Source organism: Eschscholzia californica, unplaced genomic scaffold, assembly GCF_041429995.1.
Source record: "Eschscholzia californica isolate CP2 unplaced genomic scaffold, dmEscCali1.0.p SCAF_1, whole genome shotgun sequence".
Lineage (NCBI taxonomy): Eukaryota > Viridiplantae > Streptophyta > Magnoliopsida > Ranunculales > Papaveraceae > Eschscholzia > Eschscholzia californica.
Window position 1 is genome coordinate 81,669,063 of NW_028238198.1, and position 11,106 is coordinate 81,680,168.

Sequence of the window (11,106 nt, forward strand, 5' to 3'; positions counted from 1 at the left end):
TGAGGATAGATGGTTCAATTTCTAAATTCAGATTTATAATTCAATTTTTAACTACAAAGAAACTTTAACACCCAAATTCCTGAATTCTTTGCAGGTTCTTCTAATCCTCCTCTTTCCCTCTCACATTAAACACTATTAATAAAGGCCAGCGCTTTGGGGAAAGCTAAATAGTTTGTGAAGACTTGGTCAAAAATTGGTCAATTTTGTTTGACAATTTTATTTTGTAAATTGTTAGAGGGAAATAAAAACATCCACCTCACCTCTCTCTCCACCTCACCTCTTCTCTCTCTCCTCCATCTCATTTCTTCTCTCCGCCCCCTCATCTTCTTGCCATTTCACCGGCAAAGGTCGCCGACCAGTCAATTACCGGCCGGCGACCTTCAAACATAAAAAATAAAAAAGTTTTTTTTTTATTTCATCTCTCCTTTCTCTTAAATTTTTTTTTCATCGCCTCTCTCTCTCTCTAAACTCCCGCGAAGGGGGTTTCCTTTCGCCGGAGTTCGTCCGACAGATCTTGAAGGTCGGTTCCGAGCAGATCTACAGCAGACCTTGTAGATTTGCTCGGAGCAGACCTTCATGGTCTGTTCCGGCAGATTTGGAAGGTTTGTTCGAGCAGACCTTCATGGTCTGTTCCAGCAGACCTTCAAGGGCTGCCGGACGAACTCCGGCGAAGGGAAACCCCCTTCGCCGGAGTTTAGAGAGAGAGGAGATGAAAAAAAAAATTTTTTAGAGAGAGAATAGAGATGAAATAAAAAAAAACTTTTTTAATTTTTATGTTTGAAGGTCGCCGGTCGGAAAGTTTGCCGGCCGACAACCTTTGTCGGTGAAGATGATAAGTGGCAAGAAGATGAGGTGGCAGAGAGAAGAGATGAGATGGAGGAGAGAGAGAAGAAGTGAGGTGGTGAGAGAGAGGTGAGGTGGAAAATTTCCCCATAAAATATATTTTCCCAGAAAATTTTCAAAATTTTACATATTATCTTTTAAAATTTCACACCCCGAAAACTATTTAGCTTTCCCGAAAGCGCTGGTCTTAATAAACCATGTGTCTACAATCCAAACCCGGCCTTGGAAGTTTGAACCCGACCTTGGGGGTTTAATTCTGTCACTAAAGACAAGAAAGGGTTTTGTGGTATAACAAATGGAATATTGCCACGTAAGACAGATACAAAATTGGTTAACGCAACGTGGAATATTCGTCCGGCTACTTCTTGGAAAATATGATTGGGTCAGTCCAAAAACCCATGTGCCACGTTGGCAAGTAATATCCTGAACGTGGGAAAAAAGTATAAGTGGGACCCAATGTGACAGGTTTCGTGTCTGACATGAAAAAAAAGGAATATTCGATACGAACCCAACAAGGGTGTAAATATATACATATACTAGCACCATGAAAAAAAAAGTTAAAAGTGTCGGTTCCACAAAAATTGATAATGTCCCAGACGGTGCAAATCCATCCGTCCATTGATCTTTATGAAATTATGAACAAGACGAGACTATTGAGATGGACGGTCAGATTACCTACTATCACATCATTTTGATTTGTCACTATAGATATAATAATGATATAATTTTCTCAATCAGTGGTGTTTGGGTTGACTAAGGGAGAGTTTCACGGTGGGCTGTGGCGAATCACCTGACCACATAAAACAACGCCACACAATTCATTGTAAGACCGTAGATCAACTTGTGAGATTTATAATCAAGTCTCATGGTGCAATATGTATTCTACTCGATGATGTAGGTGCATGGCGAAAGTGGTCGTTTTGGGGGATGGAAATGATTGTTGCGAGATTGTCTTCTGTGAGGTGGGAAGACTTCGGAAAAAAAAAACTAATCAATCTAATTCGACTCTGGTTGATTTTATCTAGTTACAACACAGAGCTTGAGCTGGTTAGTAGTATAGGGCCGTTCAACTCACATATTGTGCCCTCTCTTGTGTATACAAATTTCTCCGACTGCAATGAGCCATGTCATAAAACGATCATAGCGCCATTAAATTTTGCCAAAATATTACTTGTTCTCTTTCAATCCTGAATCCATCTCTCTGGTTAGTGATTGCCAAGATCAATCGATTGTTCCTCTAAAAAAAAATAGGGAGATTTTATAGGGCACCCTCATTTTTGTTAAAAGGTCTCCCCTCAGCGATAATTTAGCAAGTAAAATGGTTCATGGGGAGGCCTTTTAACAAAATTGGGGAGGCCTTGTTGGGTAAGAATTAGATTTGTGAATTGTGATAGTGATAACGTTTTAAATCATATTGAGTTACAGTTCTGCATTTTGGTATAATTAAATTTGTTTTTCACATTTAGATCATTGTGTGTGAAGTTCATAATGTTTTATTGATGCCTATTTTTTTTTCTCCAGTTTCCACACATATGATTACGCAAGGCACTTTGTCAGTGCTTGTACTCGTATTCTTGGGCTTGAAGGCACTCCTGAAGGTGTCGAAGATCAAGGAAAGCTAACCAGGGTGGCTGCGGTATACCTATACTATTTATCCAACTATTTCATTGTGTTTTCTTCTACCAATTTTCCTAGAAAATTGCATTTATTAGTTTCTCATGCTTCTTTATTTGGGTGTTTTAAATTTGTATTTGGGATGGAAACTTCAGTTTCCAATTGGTATAGATTCTGATCGATTCATTCGCGCACTTGAGCTTCCAAAAGTCCAAGAAGACATTAGAGAATTGAAGGAAAGATTTGCTGGACCGTAAGGTGTGTGGCAACATTATTGAATAATATCTAGTTCTTGTTTAAAGTTGTATGCAATATGATAATTCAATTCTAAACTACTGTACCGATTTAAAAATCTTTTGATTCTCCGTCTTCTGCTCCCTTCGAAATGCTGTTCAACAAGATAGAAAGCTGTAGATGTTCCTCAAGAGATCATGGGGTGAAAATCTGTTGATGTCATTAGTTTTCTCTTGCTAATACCATTTCTCCATATGTTTATGTATCATCACAATATTCTTATATGTCATGTGTTGGATTGTATGGGCAACTTCTTGGGTAGTCAAGAGGCCGTGAGCGTCCTCCCCCTGTCCCCAGCCATACACACACACACACTTATGATCTAACCACTTATCTTACACAACCAATGTGTGATTATCCCAATTATCTCCCCTTCACACATTCGTTTTAACTTCTATAGCTTGGGTATAGACTTGTTTCCTGGGCTCTGATTTCAATGTTGGTAGTCTTCAGGCGTTCGCTCCAAAAGCTAGCTGAAGAGGTGATCCCTGCCCCCCCTACTCCTTCGTAACCAGTATGGGATTGTCCCGACAGTTTGTTTGTTACTATAGGCGCAACTTATTCTCCACCACTTCAAGGCTCAGAATAGGCTTCTTTTTCTTTTCTGCTTAGCCTACAAGCTGGACTTGTTATATGGACCAAATTTTCTCTGCTGAGTCTTGAGATTTCATTATCATTTTGTCATTCCATTTTCTCATAGGAATCTGCTGTTGTTAGGTAATGTTAGGGCCGGGTTGATCGCCTTGACATGATTAAAGGAATTCCGCAAAAGATATTGGCATTTGAAAAGTTCCTGGAGGAAAACAAAGCTTGGCAGGATAAAGTGGTGTTGTTGCAAATAGCAGTCCCGACAAGAACAGACGTTCCTGAGTGTATGCTTCTAAAAACTTGATACTCTAATGTACGAGTATAGTATTACATCTAAATTTTGTATTATTGACCCATCCTCGATAATATTTGGTTTAGTCTGTCTAGTGGAAGACAAGATTTCATCAAGTTAATGTGTATTGACGAATGGAAGCACTACACCTTATTTTGTCAAAACAAAAGATCAAGATAAAATTCTCAGGACCCACATCTGATTTACATCTCAAAGATTTTAGTTGCCGTAATGGGTTTTGTTTAAGATGACCTTAGATCGACGATCTATAGCCAGGCTTCTTCTTTAAATTTTATGTTAAAAAAAGAAACACATAAACCATAGTGTAATAATTATTTTCATATGCTCTTTATATGAGTGGTTTTCTTTTCCTGTATTTAGGTGGTTTATTACTAGATACCAAGAGTACGTAGCTTTCTCCCGTGATTCTTCTGTGGCTTTTTATATGTTATTTTCTACTTGACGACCATTTCATCTGCATTCCTAACGCTGGTGCATATCATATATTGCTCATAAAAACATCGCATTAATCTTTTCTCCCTTTTTATACAGACCAAAAACTTACAAGCCAGGTTCATGAAATAGTTGGGCGCATTAACGGACGATTTGGATCTTTGACTGCTGTTCCCATTCATCACCTGGTTAGTTTTCAGCTTTTTTAATTTGACAAACCGGCCCCTTTTTTCTTTATTTCACTGTCGGATTGAGTATGCTCTATACGAATGGATCTCTTCAAGATTATGTTTCTCTCTAGGAATGATGAAGATCAAGGGCTTGTTTTATAAATATATGCTGTTTCATTCTTGTTTACTTCAATGTGCAAGAAGCCTTTTTGGATTTGACACTAATATAAAACTGAAGCTTGAGTATCTACTGCACTTCGCGAATTGTATATGATAGGATCTCATGTGTTCTCATGTATTATTGTTAATATCTTACTTTTATTGATATAATAAGAGTGTTTGAAGCATTTTTTTCGCTTCTTTATTCACAGGACCGATCTCTCGACTTTCATGCGTTATGTGCCCTATATGCTGTCACTGGTATAGTGGTATTAATTAGTGTTGTTTATTGGAGTTTCTTCTATTTTTATGAATCGGATGAGTTGAGAATTAAATTGGTCTGCCGCTACTATATTCTGCAGAATATAAGAGGAGGGTATTTGTTTTCTCGTAACTGATGTAAGTCTTGGTCACATATTGCCAATACATTATCAAAAGAAAAAGATCATGTTTAACTTCAAATTCAGCATTATAGAGCTAAAAGATAAATGAATGTCATAGGGAATTATGAGTAAAGCATAAGCAAACACTACCACTAGCTCGGACTTGTGAAAGAAGAAGGATTGAAAAAATAACAAAATATAAACTATTACACAAAGCCTTATCTAAGCCAAGGTCCTGCGTGAATGGTCAATGAAAGTGCATGGACGCTTTCAGGGATGTCTTGCGATGCACTTTGGTGGCACTTTCTAGATGCACTTCTGGGCCTTTGATGTACATTAACAATGCACTTTTTGCAATAACTTTCAGCAACACTTGTGTGAGAAGTTTCAGGGACATCTTTGTGAGCACCTTCAGTGACGCCTTTGCGAGAACTATTGGTGATGCTTCCTTGAGTACTTTCAACAATGCTTTTGCAAGCACCTGTGAGTCCACCTTTGCTGGCACATTCCACTGCATCTTTGCTAGCATGCATTATTAGCAACAGTGTTGGGTGGAAGGATCCACAGAAGTGTCGCAGAAAATAGTCAAAGTGCCTGCTAAATGGTGCTAACACTGCGTAGAAAAGTGTTGTCGAAAGTGTCACCAAGAGTGTGGCGAAGACGCCCTCAAAGTTTCTCCTCAGGTTTTTGCATATGCGTCGAAGGGGTTCCTGCAAGATAATTGCTGTGTTCTATAAACCTAGGAAAACCGTTCTATTTTTTTTAGGACCATTTCTAGTATCTGTTGTTGCACTTGTAAACTTTCTCTGGCCGGTTAGTTTTTGTACACGGTTCAAGCACAAGAAACCCCTAAACAAGAAATCTCATTTCATGTTTAGTGTAGAGTAAGGACATGCTCATTAGATAACTTCATTTGCGTAAATATACGATATATTGTATTTATTTAGAAAGTCTCCATTTTGCTATTAGAATCCCAAGGCTTCATGTGAGGTCAGTGCATGCCTTAATTTCAGATCACTTTCATTAATGGAATTCTTGTTGTTGCTCTGTTTATTCTTTTCAGATGTGGCTCTAGTTACGTCTTTGAGGGATGGAATGAATCTCGTCAGCTATGAGTTTGTTGCATGCCAAGATTCAAAGAAAGGAGTTCTCATCCTTAGTGAGGTCATTGTCAAAAATTTAAAATTTTCTGTTTACTAGCTTCTTTCTATTATGCTCGAGAAAATTTTATCCTAGTGTGTTTTTTTATCTCACATTTATGTACGCCCGAGCCACTTCAACCATTTGGTTGTTAATTTACGCATGTAATTTCTTATGCTTCTGGTTGAGTAATCACAAATAATATGGGTTGAACTTATCCATCTTTTTATCTTGTTTATGCGAATTCAGATATGATTTGCTTGTTTTTTTAGTAATTGTGAACTTTTTTGGATCCTGGTTTTTGTTAATGTTGTCAATTCGTTTTCTAGTTTGCAGGAGCTGCACAATCTCTTGGAGCTGGAGCTATCCTTGTTAACCCATGGAACATCACAGAAGTAGCAGCCTCAATTGGTTATGCTTTGAATATGGCTGCTGATGAAAGGGAAAAACGACATCACCATAACTTCGTACATGTTACAACTCACACGGCTCAAGATTGGGCAGAAACATTTGTAAGGTACTGATTCTATTCAAAATAATGTTATCAAGCTCTAACAGTTGTATGGAACTAAGATTAAATTAGATAATTCAGGACCAATGACGGATACGTACAGAGATCCATTAGATCAAAAATAGATCCAATGGAGTGGTTTAAGAGTTCATTGCAATTGTACTACTACTTTCAAACCAAGATTTGAACTTTCAATGACATTAAATTTGATATAATTATTTTTCATGTCATGGGTGTTATATGCAGTGAACTGAATGATACTGTTGTGGAAGCTCAACTAAGGATGCGACAAGTTCCTCCTACTCTTCCTGTCTGTAAGATAAAATAAATATGAGAGGGAGAGAAGAGTTGTATTGATAGTTAGATTTAGCTATTACATCTTTGGCTCTTTATACAGGCTCTACAAGAGAGTCACAATATTAGCCCATCCAATGTGGGACTATTCATTCAAGACACTCATAGACTATCTATTCTCTAACACTCCCCCTCAAACCAATGTACTTATCAAGATATTGATAAGTACAATGGTTTGATACAATAAAACCTTACTCATTACAATAACATCTAAAAACAAAAATAACTTAAAGGCAAAACAACTTTTGTTCTTCTCTTGAATCAATGGTGATTTGGGTTCCTCCATAGACTTCCTCCATAATACTCCCCCTCAAACTAATGGGACTTGCAAGTGTGGAAAACCATGAGTTTGAATAGATTTCCCTTGATGATGCTTCAAATTCTTACTACTAATGTTGGTGTTGCTTTAATGTGTGTGCTTGAGGTAAATAAGATGTAGATTAGTTGTAGTTTTGGCCCACTTGGGCTTTAAACAAGAAAGAAGAAGCATGATAGCTAGGTCCACTTGAGAATGAGAAAGAAAGATGAAAAGAGAGAAAAGCTTAGCCTACTTGGGCTTGAAAGAGAAAAGAAAAAAACATAATAGATTGGCCCACTTGGGCTTGAAAGGGAAAAGAGAAAAACATAATAGATTGGCCACTTGGGCTTGAAAGAGAAATAGTTGAAAGAGAGAAGCTTAAAAACTTGGCCCATTTGGGCTTGAGAGAGAAAAGAAAAGCTTAATAGCTTGGCCCATTTGGGCTTTAAGAAGAAAGATTTGTAAGAAATTTAGAGTGAGAAAGGTAAAGTATGAAAAAGATTTTAGAGGCACACTTGAACACATCATCACACCAAGTTATAGGCAACACAATTCCCATGAAATTTTTTTTTTTTTTTTGAAAGCACCAAGTAGTTCTAGCATCATTCTTAAAGCATATGAGAGAAGCCCAGCAACTTTAAACTTTTTGAATCCGAAATCTTAAAGGCACCACATGCAAAAGAAACCCTAAATCTCATTTAAGAACAACAGCCTTCTTCTTCTTCCCTCTCACTTTCTCTTTTTAGAAAATCTGCATTTCTTAATGTTAAAACACACTCTCACTCTCACCATCACCAACCGCCACTAACAAGCACTACCTATACGGCTCATATCTGACCTCAATCACCTCCCCAACAACCACTTCATCAGAATTAAGAAGAGAATATAGAAAAGAAATGGACTCTCCATGAAACACAAATACTAATTACTGCTAAAAGGATGGGTTATAATAGAAGAACCAAATCCACTAGTACCCAATCTTTTTTTTTGTTAATACCAAGAACAAGAAACAAATTGTTGATGAAAAGAGTAGAAAAATGAAGATGAAACTTACTGCCCTTCACTCCTTCCTTACTTATTTAGATAGAGAAAATAGAGAGGTGGAAAGTAAAGAAGTTTTAGAAATAGTGAGATGAGAGATCAGAGGGTGATGGAACAAACAGAGATTTTAGAAGAGGGTTTTTTTTTTGTATAATAATAAGAGGGAGAAGAGAAATCACTTGTTTTGTTAATTTGAAGGTACTGCTAAGATGACCATTAGTACCACTAACACAGCCATGTCTTTTGACAAGATCATTAAGTAGCTAGAAGAGAAGAAAGTGTACAAACTTACGGTGTTTTAGAAATAGTGAGAGGAAAGATATAATGGGTTTTGAAGTTTGAGAGAGATAGGAAAGATATAATGGGTTTTGAAGTTTGAGAGAGATAGAGAGCTTTTACATTTGGGATTTGAAAAGAAGACCACCATTAAAGTTCAACAAATTGTTTGTTTTACTCTTTTAAATCATCATCTCCTACTATTAATAAGTAGGGATAAATGGATCTAAGAGTTAAAGATTGATCTTCAATCCTTCAAACTTTAATGGTGAAAACCATTGTTGAAGACTTACATGAAGACTCAAAATCTTTGAAACTTGACTACTAAAAAAAAGAAAAACTAACTTATTTAGATTGAAAAGGTAAAGTAGAAAACTATTCCGGTAATACTCCGACGACACTCCGGCGGACGGTAGTCATTGACGGACTACCGCCGCCGGTTAATCGAAAACCAAGGATCTAACTCTTTAGAGTTTATAAGCTCTTGATACCATGTAAGATAAAATAAATATGAGAGGGAGAGAAGAGTTGTATTGATGGATGGATGATGAGGAAAAGAAGAAGAATAAGTAGGGAGGAAATGAGCTGCGATGAAATTAGAAGTAGTAGTAAGAGAAGTTGGAAAATGATTGAAGAAGACCCACATCTAGACATCTGATGATGAGAAATTAAAAAAAAATAGAAATAGTGAGATGAGAGAGTGATGGATACTGTCAAAGCTGCAGTTGAACGTTATCTGCAATCTAAAAATCGATTACTCATATTGGTACCATCCGTTTATAATACTACAAAAACACCCACTTAATGTGTTAGTTTTTCGCGTATGCCTAAGGAGACACCCTACATGTTATATATTCTTGGTCATGAGAGTATCCGTCGTTCATGTGGAACTATTACCACACGCCCTCTCACGTGTGCGTTCTTTGAGCGAGCATGTGCAGCCTCGAGTCTACCATGTATCGGCGTTGCTCTGATACCATATTAAGTTTGTAGGGATCCAACTCGAAAAGTAATTAGCAATGACGGCGCAATTTCTAGATATTATGTTCTTGCTCATGACAGTACCCTTTATCCATGTCAGACTATTCTTACAATATAAACTTACAATAGCATTATATTGTATTTGTATCACATTACTTGTTTCCTTGAGATGAAAATCCAAACTTCTCTTGACCGAGTTTCATTCTTTTTCCTTTTCTAATCATGTTGTTTCAAAACCACAGGGTTTCAATGCAACTTTGACCGAGCCCGTGGATACTCCAGGGAGAAGAGGGGGTGATCAAATAAAAGAAATGGATCTTAAGTTGCATCCTGATTTAAAAGAACCACTTAAAATTCTATGCAGTGATAAAAGAACTACCATTGTTATCGTCAGTGGAAGTGATAGAAATGTTCTAGACGAGGTACTTAAATTTAGTAGTCACTATTCGTCCCCTTCTCTCTGTATAAAAGATTATTACACTCCATCCCTGATTCAATGTGCAAAGTGCAGAACTTCGGAGAATACGATGTTTGGTTAGCAGCAGAGAATGGGATGTTTCTCCGACCTACAAATGGAAAATGGATGACAACAATGCCAGAACATCTGAACATGGATTGGGTTGACAGTGTGAAGGTACCTATCATATATGTAACTTCGTCTTTCATGTCCTTTCAAGTTTGTTGAAATCTTGATCTGCTAAGTTAATTTCTTTATACAAATTTTCAGCATGTTTTCGAGTATTTCACAGAAAGAACGCCACGATCTCATTGTGAACTTCGTCAGACTTCACTTGTTTGGAGTTATAAATATGCACGTACATATTTGAATCACATTTTATTTCTGTTCTTTTATTTCTAATTGTTTTTAGTTTGCCTAAATACGTACTTTTTCATGCTCTCTTCTCTCTTCTTAAATTAGATATTGAATTTGGGAGACTCCAAGCGAAGGATATGTTACAGCATCTATGGACAGGTCCAATTTCTAATGCTGCCGTTGATGTTGTTCAAGGCAGCCGATCAGTTGAGGTTCGGTCAGTTGGTGTCACCAAGGTTTGTGAACTTCAACTTTTGTCATTGAGCATACACACACACACGTATACATATACACCTATGTGATGGGACATCGATCATAACAAGATCTTTTTAATCAGGGTGCCGCTGTTGACCGTATCTTGGGAGAGATCGTTCATAATAAATGCATGGTGACACCAATTGATTACGTCCTCTCCATCGCACATTTTCTAGGAAAGGTATGTTTTACCTTCATCCTTCAAAATTTGATTTCTTCCACAATTTTTTATTTGATAAACGTCCATTACAAAATTTCTTCGCTGAACTAGAAAAATTTGTCGTCGGTTGTTTACCACCATAATGCAACTGTATATGCACTGAAGATTCAATCTGTTCCTACTATATTTTGTAAATTAATATTTGCTTTTTCAGGATGAAGATATCTATACATTTTTCGAGCCAGAGCTTCCGTCTGAGTCTCCATCTACTTCAAGAGCCAAGGTAGTCGATCCCATAAAAACATCTGTGGATCGGAAACGCTCTACACCAAAGCAAATGACTAGTAAAAGTGGATCAAGAACTTCTCATCAAGGTAGGCCTCAAAAGACTTCTACGAGTTTTAATAGAGAACTAAGAACCTCACAACCAATTAATCTTGTTATTATCAGTATCCAAGACACTCGAAAACAATAGCAACT

General features: G+C 37.2%; 1 pseudogene across 1 annotated transcript; it reads left to right on the forward strand.

The window, feature by feature from the left end:
* The first annotated feature begins 1,776 nt into the window (after nt 1–1,776).
* LOC147569890 (alpha,alpha-trehalose-phosphate synthase [UDP-forming] 1-like) lies at nt 1,777–11,101 on the forward strand (annotated as a pseudogene). The gene is made up of 16 exons (XR_015235032.1): nt 1,777–1,805; nt 2,365–2,479; nt 2,613–2,710; nt 3,469–3,623; nt 4,184–4,272; nt 4,626–4,674; nt 5,860–5,960; nt 6,266–6,453; nt 6,694–6,761; nt 9,136–9,182; nt 9,640–9,819; nt 9,909–10,031; nt 10,125–10,212; nt 10,317–10,447; nt 10,549–10,647; nt 10,841–11,101. The product of XR_015235032.1 is annotated as an alpha,alpha-trehalose-phosphate synthase [UDP-forming] 1-like (transcript).
* The last annotated feature ends 5 nt before the right edge of the window (nt 11,102–11,106 follow it).